At 47.3% G+C, this 13,750-nt stretch overlaps 2 pseudogenes across 1 annotated transcript; both read right to left on the bottom strand.

Annotated features, from left to right (window-relative positions):
• Positions 1-7,766: 7,766 nt before the first annotated feature.
• LOC146205370 (uncharacterized) lies at positions 7,767-9,027 on the bottom strand (annotated as a pseudogene).
• A 731-nt stretch (positions 9,028-9,758) lies between these two features.
• Positions 9,759-11,258, bottom strand: LOC146205369 (uncharacterized; annotated as a pseudogene). Its single transcript, XR_014703192.1, has 2 exons — positions 11,043-11,258; positions 9,759-10,421 (listed from the first exon to the last, which is right to left on the bottom strand). The product of XR_014703192.1 is annotated as an uncharacterized LOC146205369 (transcript).
• Positions 11,259-13,750: the final 2,492 nt, after the last annotated feature.

The following is a 13,750-nucleotide window of genomic DNA, read 5'->3' as shown; positions in this document are numbered from 1 at the left end:
AACTGGCTGCAGCAGTGCATGTATTTGAAGTCTGCCTTTCCTTAATGCAACAGACGATTTTCGTCTCGAACAGTACATGCACATACCCTGACAAGCAGACGTTTCGTTTCTCGTAGAGTGTGCATAACAGGATACTCACCGTTGGAGCGGCAGCTCCGGGCGGTATATATCCGTGTAGCTCTATAGCATCCCGGCACGCAGCAGTTCATATGGTAGTACTTGTTGTTGGTCTAGTGGGTTTAATTCCATGCTTGTGGGATTCAGCGTACAACGCCGAAGCACAAGTTGACGAAGGACGACAGGACGAAGCGGTTCGGCGCTTCATACGTCCTTCTTGTGCTTGTGCTTCGAATTTGTGCCCCGAGCCACGTAAGCATTTCATATGGCGTAGTTGAGGGGACCCAACCACACTACGCGAAATACACGGGTACACTGTGGTGGCGGCAGCCCGTCTAATGGTACAAAGTTACATCCATCGTCAGCGCGCGCCTCAGGTTTCTAATGCAGGCGTCGCATAGCGATGGCATTTCTCCAGAGCGGAGAGTGCAAAATCGAAACCAGCTACCACCTACCGCTTGCCGTGTCACGTGACGGCCAATTTCCCATGATAATTTCTATATTTTTTTTATGACTAGGCTTCACCCATTTCCTGCGACGCTCAGTCAGGCAGGTCCCTCGCTCCGCCCCTCGGGCATTCTCCGACGAAGACCGACTACACTTGGCAATTCTAGATTAAATGAATTTACTTCAACAGTATAGTTATGCGGGCGAGTTGGTGATACATTATCCAAAACAAACAGCGGGAACAAAGGCGCGAAACACAGGAACAAAAGGCTGGCTACTTCATCCGGACGCATTGCCTTCCCAGTAGTCTCGTTTTCAAACACAATTAGGCCCTGGCATCAGAATTTAACATCTCCTTCAATTTGCCTGCTATTACGAGCTCTCGCAGCTCTTCCAGAGAAGTAATGTCATAACTGTTGCAATAATGGATAAAATAATTTTGCAGTCGCGTTGCGAACTAGTCCCATGATTCAAAGGCTGAGTTACATGTGCGCGAAAACTCACGCGAACGCGAATGCGACGGCGGCACGCGTCGCGCGAACAGAAATGCACGTGTCCCCGGCCGGCTGAAAGTTTTCGAAGGCTTTGACAGGACACGGCGCAGACAAATCCTTTCGAGATATCTTGCACGAGGATTTTGCACGCTGTTCGCAAAAACACGAACGATGCACATACACCAAGGAAATTCTACTATAGCAATGACATAAACGCATACTCTCAAGCTGCAATGGCAAGCGCTGTACTCTTATAAAGCGTTCAGGCGCAGGAAGTAAGAGCGAACAATATAAGTTCGAACAGAGCTGAAACCACGCTTGGTTGCTGCTGCTCGCTTTTCTGAATCCTAGTCATGGCGATATTGCGAGTACAACGTCAAAAAATCTATTGCATTTCACTGAAATAAGGTTTGAAAGGCCGCCCCAAAGCTTCCTCGTGGGATTCATGGGATCACATTTTCGCGCTCAAAATATGTGAGCAACCATTCAATCTTTATCTTCCAGAAGCGACTTTCCCGCTAGACACTAGATAGTGGAGGGAAGGCGCAGGCACCGAGAGTCCTCTCGGTACAACCGTTTTAACACGCATATCGATGTTACGCAAGGGAGGTCGAATACTGCGACAATGCTTATTTAACGGCCACAGAATGACAAACACTGTTTACTCACGTTGCCATGGCAGCGCGCTCGAGCATGCTGCTCCTGTGTTTTGTACTCGCAACCAAAAGGCAAAGCCCACACACTACCAGCGGCATCCTTAGTCTCAATAATTTACCTGTAAACTAAAGGTGTGAATATGAAATGCGTAATATCTTGACAAAATCATATGTTCATCTAACGTCACCTGTGGCCTTCTGTGAACTCGGGGGGAGCCACACGTTCTGCTGGCCGCCACTCGCGCAGTGCATGACAATCGCCCGAGCAGGGACGAGCACGATACGAGTACACGGTACCACGCCAACGCGTGGTGCAATCCCGTCGTGTAGCGCGCACTAGCAGCTGACGCTGTGGGCAGTCGACTTGCGAACTATCAATGAGCACACACCGATGGTAGGCTGGTGCGTAGCTGATCGGGTTTGCGTTACCGCGCGCTGCCGGAGATGTGGAGAGCCTAGTAATAAACGCGAGAGATGCGCTTCCATTTTAAAAACCAAGATGATTATTCACACTTGATCCCACTGCAAGAACGGTAGCTTGCTTTCTCAATTTCCACGATTTGCTGCTGGCACATCTTCTTATGTTTACTGATTTGTGGCATCTTCAGTACGATCTTTTGCTTGCAGAAGGAATGGTTACGGTTTCAGCCACGTCCAAAGCACTTATTCCCAAGTTAACGCATATTATAGTCTTTTTTTTTTTTTTTTTTTTTTTCAGTAGCTAACTGTACCAAATTTTCAAGACAGCGGATCAAACGTGTATCAGCAGATGCAGTAAAATGGAATGTGCGAGATCATCCCGCACATCGACACACCTGTCAGCTGAGCTACCAATCACACAACCAAGGACTTTTCTTAGCGGCACATCACGAGACGGCTATTTAGTTGGCCGACCCGCCGCTGTGGAACAGTGGTTAAGACGCCCGACAATAACTGTCCCGGAGCACCTGGGTTCGGACCCTACCGCCGGCTGCTGCGTTTCGATGGAGGCGAAACGGAGAGGCGTCCGTGTGCTGTGCGATGTGCATGTTAAAGGTCCCCAAGTGTGGAAATTACTGCGTAGCCCTCCACTACGGCACTTTCACTCCCACAAGCTTCCTCCCTTACGGTGCGGTTCAGGTATCCACAGAAAAGTGTGAGATATTGCGTCTTTCTTCCTGTAAACCAATTGTTATTTAGTTGGCCAGATAAGGCAAAGTAACACTTGATGCGCCTCGGATGCCCGCTACAAAACAGCGAGTGTACCGCGTCTTTTGCCCGAGCAGACGACGCGTTTCTCTGCGGAAAGGAAAGGTGCAGTATCTGTCACACACCAGAAACGCGCTGTAAGGGAAGTTGCGACTGTAATAAGAAGTAAAAGAAAATGCACGGACCTGCTACTGGCTCTGTAGCTGGGCCACCTCAGCTGCTTTGTGCGGACAAAGGAGAAAATAGACAAGAAAGAAAGAAAAAATTGCCGACGATTACGTTACTTCCTAATGCGAAATTTGAGCGCAGCTCATCAGCTGTTTCACCTCTTCGATAGATTGAGGCAAAGATTTCGAGCAAGACACGTATGTACAATTACAGACAACTTTTTAAAAACTTTCCACACGTATTAATTCAAGAAACACTCCACTAACTGTTCTTGGCTGTCATGAAAGAAGCTTTGTGGTCGGAGAAATGAAAAGAGCAATTAAGTTATCGGGAGGTTGCGGGAGGCAGTGCGTGGGCCCATAGGAACGTTGCGCGATGAACAGATAGCAGCGACTGACTGATGCCGTTGACGTCACTAGCTAGTGAAGAGAACGTGACTTGCGTTTCGGCTTGGGATGCACGCACCCTGATCCGCTGATAGCGAGCCGACGTTTCGGCAACCGGAGAGCACCCTCGCCGCCACGCAGGAAGAGGGGGGAGGGGGATAGACCAACACCGATCTGTGACGTAAGCACGATGCGGTGGCGCTTCTATCGCCAGCGTGGGCCAACTGGGGGTGAAAAATAGGTTTAGCGCCCATAGGAATACATGGAAGCGAAATATTCCAAATCAATTTTCTAATTTCACGGATCATCTGTGATGCCGTTATTTGGTACAGAGCAACCATGAACTCCCTGGAATAGATCGTGGAAGTATGAAATCTCATTACCGAGGCGAAGTATTTTTAAAATACCGCGAAACGTATGAGGGTGCTAATCCGCCTTTTGCGCGAGGATGTGGCGCCATCATGCGGAAGCGGGCGGGAAACACATTGAGCGGCAGTGTAGCAGACGACGCGAGAGCGCACCATACGAAATGGCCACGCCAACGCTGGTAGAAAGCGAAAACTTCCCCCCTTTTTTGGCCTCGGAGCGGGAAGTAGTGACAGTGATTGCAGCATATCATGTTCACGCAGTATGGGGGAAGGTAGAGCGTTTTCACAATCCACTCATAACGCACGTACGCATATACTATCTTCGTATTGTAAGAGCATGTAGCGCGGGCCGTGTTCGACGTGACAGAATGAGACGCTCTCAGCGTGCAGGTTCTCGGCAGACAGGAGAGCGTGGGGGCAGAGAGAGAGAGAGGGATCTCAAAGGGCAAAGCAGCCAGGGGTTTGTTGATGCTGCAGAGCTAGGTGGAATCGTCTCCTGTGACTTTGAGCGGCGCATATGCGCGGGGTGTCTTGAGTTACCGAGCACAATGCGGTCACCGCGGCGCCGGCATGGTGCAATGGGCGTCGCTTCCTCCTCGCGTCATCTACAACCGTGCAGCTATAGGATTTCATCTACGAAGATCGGCAGAGAGTCACATATACACACCCCGTGAAAAGGGCATTGTCCCGGCCGGAATGCACACCTGCAGGAAACGCGCTGCATTTTTCTGGCAATGGATGATTCAGAGCTGTAGCCGGTTTCTGGCCTCAGGTACCTCAGGGGTCAGAACGGATGTGGTCGCAGTGGTGAAAAGGTTCTCGGTGCGTAGAGAATGGTCATTCTGTTGTGAAAGGATCTCCAATGTTCATTTCTGCCTCCGCCGCGATTTCTGCGGAATCAACAACTTGGTGACACATTTGAATCTCCTACATATCGGATGCGCATCTCGGTCAGGAACCAACCCTGTTCTACGTCCAGAGCGATCCACTCTGCAAGTGAACGAGCATGAACCCTCCAGGAGACTCATTTATTGTGCCGGGCGGTTTCCTTGCCGTTGCAAACGGTTGGACGAAGACGATTATCAAGCTCCCTAACGAAGTGCATCTGATTGCGTACATTAAAGGAACAAAGTCCGGATGCTTTGGCGTGCACGAAGGCGAGCCTTTAATTAAAAAAAAAAAAATACTGTGCATCGTGCAAGTGTCAAGTGCGTCATATGCTCCGAGCGGCAAAAACACAGATACTACAGGTATGTATGCATCTAAGCGAAATAGGCATGATGAAAAGTACCTACTGGAGTTTTCACCCAGGCTGTAGCGCACCAGTGATAGCTGCAATGAGGATTTCTTCGGTGCATGATTGCTTCAGTTGCACCGGGGTCTGAAGGCGATGTATTTTGTCCCTTCTTATCTTTATGTGCGAAAGGGCTAGGTAGCTTAGATATCACAGGCGGCTGTGTGCGCTAGGCCGTAATATCGCGGCAGTCGCGATAAAACATGCTAAATATTACGGTCTAGCGCACACAGCCACCTGTGATATCTGCGCTACCCGGCCCCTTCGCACATAAATAAAACAAACGACAAAATACATCGCCATCAGACGCGCCGAACAAATGCTCATTGCGGCTATCACTGGTGGGTTACAGGCTTGGTGCAAACTCCGGTAGATACTTTTCATCATGCACATTTCCTTTAGATGCATACATACCTGTAACGAAGTGTTTTTCGCACAGTCGAGAGCACGCAGTGGGCTGCCAAGGTCGCCCATTCACGTCTTGACGCTTGGTTACCCTAATCCAAGCTTCACGCCGTTGCAAGTCGCGGCTCGCCGAAGGAAACCTAACAAAACGCGTCTTGCATCCCGGCACGCCTCGAGAGTGGCAGCCGTAAGCGGCACAGGTGGTTGGCATCGTTTTACCGAGGCTGTGAACGTACCGCGCCTCCAGCCCCCGTGCGTTGGCTATGAGTGCGGCGACGAGAAGCGCCGTCGACGCCTCTCAGTTTGTTTTCATCAGTCGCCGCTGGGGCTTCGCGCATGCGCAGAAAACTCGCGCAAAAGGCGGATTGAGAGGGCGATCCCATATAGAAACACATGTAAACACAACTTACCGCAACATTTTGCTCGGTTCAGCAGCGTTGAACCCTTCTCATTTTCTGGTGAACGTCTTGTACGGCGCCCCGACGTCATGTTGCATGACACACTACATTCTCTTGTAAGTAATGCAAGTCTGACGACTTGCGGGACCTTTCCCAACACGATAAACTGACCGCACACAGTTGCAAACGACCATGCACCACCGGCGCTGTCGCTAGCAGACTCCGGAGCTGGAGGCGGCCGCGGTGGGTATCGCCAGCTCGCCAGCTGCGCTGTCGTCTGCTGCAATGCGCGAATCTCGTTCGGTCCATATTGTTGTATGGCGTTTGACAACTGCTTTTTAAATGTAATTCTGTCTAGGACGTATCACTGGAGCGACAGTATTATCAAGCTTATTTACCCTATGCGGCAGCTATCATATACGGTAAGCAAAACTGCGCGATTCGCTACACCCAGCTTGCCTTTTAGCGGTGTCTGGATTCATAACACAGGTTATTCAGGGAGTTTTAAAAGTAGACTGGCCTCCGTAATGACGCACCATACTTTATCACACACTTCTTCAAAGCGCTGGTCAACGTTTAACGACCGGCCACCACTTCTGATGCTCTGCGAAATGAGAAATATGTTCCGGTAAGTTGTGTTTACATGTATTTCTACGGGTCGCCCTCCCAACTCGCACCCCCACATGTTTCGCAGTATTTTAAAAACACTTCGCCTCGGTAATGAGGTTTTATATTTTTGCTATCTGTTCTAGGGTGTTCATGGTTTCTCTGTGTCGAACCACGACATCGTAGATGCCGCGTGAAAAGAGAACACTGCTTTGAAATATTTCGGTTCCATGTATTCCTATGGGCGCTAACCCTACTTTTCACCCCGAGTGGGCTGCCGTAAAGCCCCAAGGGACTTTAGGCTGCCGTGCCGTGAGCGCCCCCTTTGTTTGTAAACACGGTGTTGGTCTATAAGCAGCGGCGAACGAGGGAGTGCGCGCACGCGCAGTCGGCGCCACGCAGGAAGAGGTGGGCTGAAAGTGGGGCGGAGCTGATTACGAGGCTGACGCCGACGGCGACGCCAACCAACACCGCCTAGACTACTCAAGGCCTCTCCGCTCCTCCATGATGTCATCACACTACGACAAACGCGGAAGCTGCGCGCTGCTGCACGTTGCTGCGGGCTTATTCTTGTTTCACTAGAATTGTGGTTGTTGCCGCATGCGAAAACATTCTTTGGTGTTTTAAGCCCCGTTGTTTAATAATAATAATAATAATAATAATAATAATAATAATAATAATAATAATAATAATAATAATAATAATAATAATAATAATAATAATTGGTTCATAGGAAAGGAAAGGCGCAGTATCTGTCACACTTGTTTCTGTGGACACCTGAACCGCGCCGTTAGGGAAGGGAGGAAGGTAATACATAACTTTTCAGTTGGCTCCAATATCGAAAGTAAACGATATTCGTGCAGCGGATTTTCTAAAGAAGATTAAAGTTTCAGGAAACAGCACATAATCTAAATGGATTTATGAAAATCCTGAAGCACTGCTTTTATTGTGCCAGTGTTAGTATAACGCTACGGATATAAACATAGCTTCAGAAAGTCAGCTCTATTCTGTAGTCTCTGTATTCGTTTTGGAAACAAATAGCAAGAAAGTTTCACAATGATTTCATATAGCACTCAAAACAAGTAACTCCACGATCAGCAGAGGACTTTATTTTTGGCTCTAGAATTGATTTCAGCTGAATAAATACGTAAACTGTATCGAGTATGAAAGGATTTATTAAAATATGCAAGTTTCGAGAAAAACTTTGACAAATGTCACACAAAAAAAAAATCAAAATTATCAAGGCTTCAAAGTGTTAATTTTACGCTTTTAAGCGATCTTGGATTGCACAAGCCGATCGTTTCTTGTCTTGCAATAGTTCTTTAGCAGGACATTGGTTGCTGCACTGAGCACATATTTCATCACTTGCTGCGGGCTGTGACCATTTTCGCATCTTTCAAAATTTTCATCTTTCATCAGATTGCTTGTCAAAGTAAAAAGGGCTTTTTGGTTCACCAGTGCATGGAATTGAATTGCATGATTTTCACTACGAAGTTTATCAAGCACGATCTCGGCTGTCACTACAGCGTTTACGACAGCTTGTTTTGGAAATTTGAGACCTCCGCGGGTCCATGTTCCGAACAATTTCATCAATCTCAATTTGAATGTCGCGGTCTTTAACTAGGTTTGCTTTTGCTCTGCAGGCTGTGCATGAGAGCTTCTTAAGAGCAGCTTGTGCGCAGTAACCGGCCACGTATGTAGCGGCAGCAATAGTTGGTTCCTTGCGTTCGAAATCGTCATCATTTACTTCTATGTTGAAGCTGCCTAACACGAGCTCGTCAGTTTTAATTTCCGGCGCTCCTTCATCCATTTTTAGAAGCTCCAGGACTGTCTGGAGACGAAGCTTTCGTTCTGATTCGTACGCCTGACGAATGGAAATGTGGTACTGGGATCCAGATAGTTGTCTATATTTGCCGAAATGCGCCTCCAAGCAGTCAGTCTGGAATTTCCCCAGAAGGACATAGTCAAATCCCAGGTCGTGGAGGCAGTAGCTGATGAGGTTTACCAACGCTTCCGTAGTGAGTCGAAGCGCACTGTGCGTCTCCCGTGTTAGAATTCCAGTATCAAATTTCAAGCTTTGCCACAGATCAAGCCATTTCAAGATGCTCTGAAGAAATTCAGCTTGTGGAGATGATGTTTGTGTTACAGGACTCTGGAACACATCACGATGCTGTTGTCCTTTCTTGGGTGACTTGACGTTTACAATCTTCCACCACTTTTAAATGCTCTTCAGAAACTCTGCTGTTCCAGCTGCATGCTGGAGACCGTAGCGTTCATCACATGTTTCAATGACAGCTATGGTGGAGGGGATGAAGACCTTCAGTGCAAGCTTAACATTCTGTCTCTCGATACTTGATGGGTTGAGAGCTTTTGCTGAGAGCGTCGGAGCAGCCTAGATCAATAGATCTTGTTCCTTTAGGTGAAGGTCATGCAATGACATGAATGATGCGGTCAGAATTTTCGGCGTTGTGCATAGGTTCAGAAATTCAGGAAAAAACATGCATGTTCCACAGTTCTTCTGATTGATCCAGTTGTTGCGAACACATTTTAGCAGGTGAACGGGGTCAATAACAAAAAAAAAAAAAAAAGAGGCCGTGTGTGGGATCTGATGGATGACAGTATGAGCTGCTGAGTTTTGACGAAGTTCCAAAGAAAGACATTACTTTACGGTTGATGGAGTTGTTGTCTGTAATAACAGCAACAATGCGAAGTCCAGCCTCTTCAAGTTCATTTATGATTATTCGGAGGACAGTATTCAATTGTTGTGCATTTATTTGCTCAACTGGTAAAATGTGAACGACGGTTTTTTGTGATGAAAGGAGGCTTTGAATTTTGAAAACGTGTGCCGTTTTCGCTGCATTTGAGCTGTTGCTGGCCATGCCGACAATAGTGCCACCCTTATAGTCAAAATACCGTCTGTAGACGTATTTCATCCGTCATTAGAACCGCACATTTCTCATGATCTTTCACTGTTGTCACAACCTTTTTTGCATGCGACAGGAATGAGGCGTCCTGCTGCTCAGCTGCTGGACTGACGGCATATGAACAGCAGACACGTCTGATAGTTGATTCATGCGGCAGAATAAGACCTCCGTAGCTTCTCAAGTATTTATAGGCGTGAGGAGAAATGGTGAATAAAAGGCTCGAAAATACGAGCAACTCAGAAGAGTAGCGGGGCGATTTGCAGGAAAGAAGGGATACTTGTTCCAACAAGAAGGTCAAAGCATCCTGTCACTCCTCGCTTTGCAATTCTTGGTTCAAAGCATCCTCAAGAAGGGACTGCACAAGCGTCAGTGTGCTATCTGTCTTATCCACGGGCTTGAAGGCAGACACCTTATCAAATCTCTCAATGGCTTCCAGTAGATTTGTTAGGCACCGAATGTCATTTACAGTTTCTGGAATGTTTACACCATCAACTTTGGTTACCTCTACGTCTTGAAAAAACAGCCTTATGGACAAGTCATTTGTTACTTTAACTGATTTTCTGATAGCTGGAGCACAATCAAGACCGAGATTTAGAAACAGTATGCACTCAGGATAGGAAACAACTTTCCGAAATTCCGAAACCTGGATGCGTGGAAGACCGCTTAACAGAGCCTGAAAATTGTCAATTCTGTTGCTGTGTTCTTCCTCGCGGTGCGTCTCAATGGACTGGTTGATGGCTTCCTGTATTGCAGCTGCTTCAAGACGCGCCTTCTTGTCATCTGGGGCCTCTCGAGAGGCACTTGTAGCTGGACCAGAAGGATACGCTGGGCAGTTTGGGAGTATGCTTGGTACTGCGTCAGGTAGAAGTCCTACCAGTTTCAGCTTAGCTTCAATCACGTTTCCTGTGTTCACATCCACGTAACTTGTTTTTTCGACCACGTCCGCAGGCTTAAAGTGACGCTCGCAGACCTAGAATATGAAATGAGACATTAGGAGGATGCAGTACCTGAAGGGGAAAAAAAAAAACAGCAGCCATATCTTTTAAGGTTCTAATGATCAAAATTTAGTTTAAAGTCCGCGCGCACTAAATATCAGTAATACTGTGTCTCTAAGTCACATTCACGTAGTATAAAATAAGGTTCGCACCATAGCTATGGAAACTTTCTTTTTAAGGCGGAAGCCTTTAATGGCTCATACTGTCGTGGACAAAGTGTGTCCCGCTTTTGCGGCAGCTGTCACTTGGCGTTCCTCGGTGTGCGTTCAAGTGTGGAATGCAGTTGCAGGAACTTCTGGAGGAAAGGCGCAGTATCCGTCGCACTTTCTCCGACAAGTGTGCGCTTGGATGGTACGCCATCGCGATCCTGTCGCGTGGCGTTCCTTGGCGCGCGTTCAAGTGTGGGATTGCAGATGTCAGGCACGCCAGACAAGATGAGATTTCTCGGGCTTTCGGCTTCCACTACTTTACTCGCTAAAGTCCCTCGTTATTTTTAAGGTAAATATCACGTACACATAATCTCGGAGTATATATGTATTGTTAATGATGCAAAGAAGTTGTCGATAACAAATAGTAAAGCGGAATATTTGCCTTACCACCGATCGCTTTCCTGGTGTGAAATCGGCACGATGGATGGCTTTTATCCACTGAGCCCTTCTCACTTGGTCCGATGGGAACGTGAAGACTCACTATATCCCCACCATCATAGTTTCCGCGGCACCGCGGTACACGGCAATGTCCAGGCATTCTCAAAACATGCACAGTTGATGAAAACGCTGCAGCATCAGCGCAGACCTGTCACCGCCACTCATCCAGTGCTTATTTCTAAAAAAAAAAAAAAAAAATCAGCCAAACCTTTGCGGCACACGTTGCACAAAGGCGAAATCTCGCACTGCAGTTGGAGCATGAACAACGCCACCTAGACTACTAACCACTCGCACCCCTCGCACCCGCCTCCCGGATATGCGCCGAAACGGGAGACGACGAAAGAGCTCCGTCGTAGTGTGATGACGTAGGCGCGAGGAGGAGGAGAATATGAAGAGGATATGAAGAGGAACCCAGGAACGGGCGCCAGAGCTGCGCTCTAAAAGAAGAGGAGATAGAAAGACGCGCGTCGCAACAGCCATCGTCCGCCACCGAAGCTACCGAAGCGGGTGCAGTGACAGCCTACAAGGTACAACCGCCGGTGGCAAGCGCTCCGTAAGGCCAGGACACAGAGTTAATACAACGACTCTAGAGGGGAAAGCTGCCCGTTCAGCCAATGTATTCGAGTGGTGACCGCGTGATTGCCGCCATCATCACACTGTTTAATGGTTGCCAGATGATTTTTACTTGCTAAATCGGGCACATGAAGATGGTTTGAAGCTGGCAACGTAGATCGTGGGAAGATGGCGACGTGCAGTTAACTGGCGGCTACTGTGCTACTGTTACAGTGCTACTGTAGAGTAGGTGCTGTAAAAAACGGCACAATCGTCGCGTCTGAAGCATTTCTGGTGGTATGTTGCGTCGCGTACCTACTGTAACATCACATAGGTGTCCTGCCTCTTCTGAGTTGTCATCGTAAGGCGGGCCATCCCAGTGATTGTTACGCGCTTCGCATGCATTTCGTCTGTCGAGGACACATGCATCTCCTCTGTACCCGATCACCTGAAAACACGTCAGAAATTTGCTTTGGCGCAAGACGGCGACCACAGTATATTAAAAAAAAAACAGTGACGAATTCCACAGCAACGGCCCTTCTTGGTCTATCCGGGATGGCTAGTGCTGCATACAGTAAATGTCAAAGGGCGCTTGTACGTGTTTATTGTTGATTTGCCTTGTGTGCGTATTTTTTTTTATTTTGTTTCCTTTTATAAATGTCAAAGGCTTCTTAACTCCTGTGGATCTTGTGAATTTTTTACCTTGCGTTTCGCATAGGATTAAGTTGACGTATCTTTTCTGGCGCAAGACGATGTCGCAATGGGATTATCGCACCACAGCATCACCTCCAGCGATTTTAACAGCTGTTTATTCTTCAGTATACGGAGTAGCAGTTATGAGAAATCAGAAATGCGCTAAATAATATCGTCTTTATTACCGCATGTATTGGCGATGCAAAACATTGCTCTAAAACAAATTTAGATGCCACTGAAAACAGTAGATCATTCACCTTTTAAAATTAGCATAATGTGTCCCCTAGCAGGCTGGGGAAATAGCTTTAAGGAAGCTGAATATACTTAAAAATAAACAGGATCATAGTGGTTTTTGTGCATCTCATGGCAAGACATGCACACAACGGTAAGGCATATCACTGAAGACCTTTTATTCGAGTTGCAGCCCGAAGTTAGGGACTGAGCATTTTAGTCATCTCATAGTGTGCAATTACACAGCCATGTAGCATTAAACGAGATTCCTTATTCCTGTGAGGAAAGCTACAAATAAAAATGTTCAGCTCGCCTGGTGTCATTTAATTGCCTTTAAGAAACAGTTCAAAGACAGGAAGGTTTTTGTTCACGTACACGCCTTGCAATCCATAGTTTTGACTTTCACGCATACCTCTCCTTGTAGAAGGTATTATTATTAACACCTATTATGAAATTTGCAAATATAAAATGCGGCACGTCTACTCACACGTGAAGCGATATGCCGGATCCTTTTATAGCTGTTGCCTTGCATACAGCGCAGGAAGGCGCCATCGCGATGCATGAAAGAGTAAGCACCTGTTTGTTATAAACTTCTCCTTGTTTCAAGTATCTGACCCCGAGGCGCTCGAAAACTGAAATTTGAAACCGAAACTCAAAGGGCGTTTGCTACGTCTGCTCGCAAACATGGTTTTTCAATCGTTCTACATCATTTCTTAACGACTAAGAAGGTGCCTGAAAGATCATATAATGTGCTTGAAACTTGAAAACAATGTATAGAAATTTCCTACAGTTGTGTTATCTGCAGCGGTTTTTAAAACTTTTCTTCAAACCTTTATTCATTTTTGACGCAGTGAGCAGAAACTGTGCTGGCCACAATGACGAATTTGATGACGGCGACGAACCAGTGGGAAGCTCGTTTCCCTGTCCAGCTTTCCCTCTAGAGTCTTTGTATTAACCCTATGGGCCAGGAGCAGCCACCCTTCTCCCCATAAGGGAAGAGAAAAAGGCGCACTTGCTCTTGCTAAGGCTCCTCCATTTTCTTAGCTCTTGCGCTAAAGCAACGCCACCTAGAGGAAATTCTCTAACGCCCCGCTTGCGCAACACCCTCGCAACTTTCTGTGGCAATGTGGTGGAAGAACTCATCGCCGCTTGCAGCGGGGGCTGCTAGCCTGCCACCAAAT

The sequence above is a fragment of the Amblyomma maculatum genome, chromosome 1 (genome assembly GCF_055883805.1).
Source record: "Amblyomma maculatum isolate TAMU_Amacu chromosome 1, ASM5588380v1, whole genome shotgun sequence".
Classification (NCBI taxonomy): Eukaryota; Metazoa; Arthropoda; class Arachnida; order Ixodida; family Ixodidae; genus Amblyomma; species Amblyomma maculatum.
This window is presented reverse-complemented; position numbering and strand designations above follow the sequence as displayed.